Source organism: Tiliqua scincoides, chromosome 14, assembly GCF_035046505.1.
Source record: "Tiliqua scincoides isolate rTilSci1 chromosome 14, rTilSci1.hap2, whole genome shotgun sequence".
In the NCBI taxonomy this organism is placed as follows: domain Eukaryota; kingdom Metazoa; phylum Chordata; class Lepidosauria; order Squamata; family Scincidae; genus Tiliqua; species Tiliqua scincoides.
Genome location: NC_089834.1, coordinates 10,623,059 through 10,627,211, shown reverse-complemented (window position 1 = coordinate 10,627,211; position 4,153 = coordinate 10,623,059). Strand labels below are relative to the sequence as shown.

Below are 4,153 nucleotides of genomic sequence, written 5' to 3'. Positions count from 1 at the left end.
AAGAAAAAAAGGCCATTTATCACATCAATGGCATATTAAGGAGCGCTGCACTTAGAAGACTGTAACATTATGAGAATATTTAGTCAGCCTGGCCAAGAATCAGGAGGGTAACAGAGGGCCCAGGTGGAGGAGGCAAGACTTGGTTAGAACTGGTCCTGGCTTCCACAGTGGACTGCAAACTATGCCAGGGAACCCGGAAAACCCATCACCTTCACATGATATGGGGGGCGGGGGGCTGGGAGAGATTGAGGAGAAGTCACCAACTTGCCAGAAGTGTCCTCAACTTGCCAAAAGCTGGGACACACCAAAAACCCCAAATCTGCCACACACCTCCCCCCCCCCCAAATTCATTGGGGGGGAGGCACAGAGCCCAGTGGCGGCCAATCAAGTGTGTGCTATGACTGTGTGGCTCTGCCCCATCTTTCCTGCCTGGTCAAATGGAAGGAGAGGAAGAGCACAGAGGAGGGCACTCAGAACCAGGGGGCATCCATTAAAATTGAGCGTCAGGAGAGTTAGAATAGACAAAATAAAATATTTCTGTACCCGACTTGTAAATCTGCGGAATTCCTTGCCACAGGATGTGATGATGGCCCTGGCCTAGATGCCTTTGAAAGGTGATTGGACAGATTGAGGAAGGAAAGCATGGCCTTTCCCAGTTTGAAGAGACACTTGGCCAACAGACTGAGGCTAAGAGGCAAAGAAGGAAGGCCCGTAGCCAGGGAGACAGACCAGGGACAGACTGCACTTGCTCCCAGTGTGGAAGGGATTGTCACTCCCGAATCGGCCTTTTCAGCCACACTAGAGGCTGTGCCAGAACCACCATTCAGAGCGCGATACCAGAGTCTTTCGAGACTGAAGGTTGCCAACTACTACAAGACATGATGGGTATAAGCAACCTCCTGGTTCTAGAAGTAGGCTGTGTCTGAATGCCAGATGCAAGGGAGTGGCAATATGGGTCTCTTGTTGTCTTGTGGGCTCTCTGAGGCATCTGGTGGGCTATTGTGAGATACAGGAAGCTGGACCAGGTGGGCCTTTGGCCTGATCCAGCAGTGCTCTTCTTAATTTTGAGAGAGAGAGAGAGGAGCAAGACAAAGCAATGCAGGGAATAAGCGTTGTGACAAGGTGGATCAGGCAGGTAGATAGGAGGTTGAGGGAACCTAATAAAGATCTTTGGCGAATCATGTTTGCTGCCCCTTAACATTTGAGGGGCTGCTTTGGCCAAGGTCTTTGGTGAGATTCATCACAGAAAAACACAAAAGAGCATAAATGCCCTGCTGGATCGGGCCTAGGGCCCATCTAGTCCAGCTTCCCGTATTTCACAGTGACCCACCAGATGCCTGAGGGAGTCCACAAGACCACAAGAAACCTGTACCCTGTGCCAGCTCCCTTGTGTCCGGCATGCTGAGATGGGCCACCTTTAAATCCCAGAGGATGCATAGTGTTGTCATGATTCGTGTCTCAAGACGGACCCTAGAGCAGGTTACTGTTCCAGTGGCATTGCTAGGGGAGTGCTGGGGGTGCTGGCTGGATGTACACGGGGGGGGAGTGACACCACGACTCACCAAAATTTTTAAGATCTTTGTATTTTCGAATAATGCCATCATGTCATATATCAATCAATGCGCAACTTCATGCAGAATGTAATGAAACAAACTGCGCTAAAATATCTGTATGCTATCAAAAGTTATAACCAAAACACCAGCGGGGTGAGGTGACGGTACATCACCATGCCCACCGCCTGAGGCGTTGACCCGCCCCCTGCATGGGAGGAGGTCTATCATAGGGGTGGCGCGCTGGCCTCCTGCACCAGGTGACATGGACCCTAGTGATGCCACTGCACATGTTTTCACCTTGGAACAAAATAGCAGCAACAGTACTGTTGCACCATCAGCAGTTTGAACCAACCCTCTGCCATGAACTTGCTAGGTTGCAGCAACTGTTACCCTGCACATGCCTGATCTCATCTGATCTCGGAAGCTAAGCAGGGTCAGGCCTGGTTAGTACTTGGATGGGAGACCGCCTAGGAATACCGGGTGCTGTAGGCTTATACCATAGTCTTTCCCTATACTGAACACTACCTCCCGATCTTGTCTGATCTTGGAAGCTAAGCAGGGTCAGGCCTGGTTAGTACGTGGATGGGAGACCGCCTGGGAATACCGGGTGCTGTAGGCTTATACCTGAGTCTTTCCAGACTGAAGGTTGCCAACCATCTACCTATACTGAACACTATCTCCCGATCTTGTCTGATCTCAGAAGATAAGCAGGGTCAGGCCTGGTTAGTACTTGGATAGGAGACTGCCTGGGAATACCGGGCGCTGTAGGCTTATACCATAGACTTTCGAGACTGAAGGTTGCCTACCATTTGCTAGGAAGCTCTCCTCTCTCTGCCTCAGTCTTCCCCATCTGTAAAATTGGGATAACAAAAACTCATTTACCTTACATGACAGGTCGGCTATTTCTCTAAAGAAAAACTGCAGCCAGGGAAGCCTCCCACGTCTTTTTTTTTTTTTTTAAAGAGTAATTATGACAAAACCCACCATGGCAATTATAGCACTGAAGGCACCAATCAATCATAAAATCAGCCAGGCAGCAGAGGGCAAACCGAAACAGCAGTAGCAAAACTCATTAACCCCTCGAAAGCTGAAGACAACAAAATGAGCCTTCCAGCGGCAAGGACTACAGTTGTCCTTAAGGAGGACATCAGGGTGATACATGAAAAAACCACTTCGCACACCTGGTGTGCAGCCGTCACACCCGTGCTAAGAATTCTTAGGAGGGTCTCTTTAGCAGTAGGACTTGTGAAAGGCGCTGGTGCAAGAGAGAAACAGACAAGAGCTGAGAGCCCTGAAACGCAGTCGCTGCCTGCAAGCCGGTCGCTTCCAGGGAATCCGATAACATTCCAGCAGCTGAAAGGGAGACTGATTGCGTCTTTGGAGAGTTTCATTTTTCAGATGCAGGCGCTGGTAACTTTCCAGCAGCCCAGGGATAAACATCGAGAGCACAGAGCGAGCACCAAGGAGCCTCGGAGGATTTGCACTTAAGGATGTCCAGAGCGATCGGGTGGCTGTGGGGTGGGAAGACGGCATCTAAGCTGGACAGCGTCGGTGCAGATTTAACGGGATCTTGGCAATGGAAAGTAACCCACTTCACCTGTGCGTTCGGTGTCCTGATCTTGATAACTGAAGCTAGTAATTACGCAGAATATTGTTTTGTTTCTTTGAGCCTTAACACAGGCCTACAAAACCGAGGGTCAGAACAGTTTTTCCCAAACTTTATTGCGGTTTGATATGAATTTGAGGTGCCGATTCCAAAAATGGCATCCGTTTTGCTCTATCACGTCTATGATGGAGTAGGCTTCCTCATGAGAAAGCGGCTTGAACCTTTCACTAAAGAGGCTAAGCCGTCTCCAAAACTAGACATGATGGGGCAAAACGGATGTCATTTTTGGAATCGGCACCCCAAATATACCCAGGAATTGGTGTATTGTTTAAGGAAGCAAATGTGTGCTGGCCTGTGTAATCAGAATTCCCACCTGTAAAACGTAGGGATGGACCTGGAACGGAGTCGCAAAAACATGTATTTTCATGATTCATGCGGGCTCGAGTCATGTGTGTCAAAAACTGGGCACTGACTCGGGGGGGGGTTACCCTGAAAACAAAAAGCAGACTCAAGTCAAGACTTGCGTCGACTTCCTTGACACGACTCGAAGACCCAGACTTTGAGTCAAAATGACTCAAAAAATGGCTCTGCGTGAGTTGCACCATCCGGTCGCTCATTATGACTCATGGGCAACTCAAATCAAGGGGGGGTGGGACACAGATTCAGTGCTGCAACCCCAGCCCACCCCTTATAAAATGGCTGACATGCAGCCCCAAGGATGAACTCCCAAAACTTGGTCTAAAATTATATATCCTTTCGGTCTGTTCTAATAAGGGACATGATGAGACTGCAGCTTCTGGATAGCTCACTGACCTTGGGACAGTCACTCTCAGCCTCACCTATCTCACAGGGTTACTGCAAGGAAAGAAGGGGGGGAAGAACCATGATCACTGCCCCAAGTCCTTAAGAAGGAGGACAGAATTTAAAATGTACACAGGACTTGGGACCACAATGTCAGGTGACTCCACGTCTCTCTTAGGAAGGTGATCAGAGC

At 49.3% G+C, this 4,153-nt stretch overlaps 1 pseudogene; it reads left to right on the top strand.

The window, feature by feature from the left end:
* Positions 1-1,925: 1,925 nt before the first annotated feature.
* Positions 1,926-2,045, top strand: LOC136634617 (5S ribosomal RNA; annotated as a pseudogene).
* Positions 2,046-4,153: the final 2,108 nt, after the last annotated feature.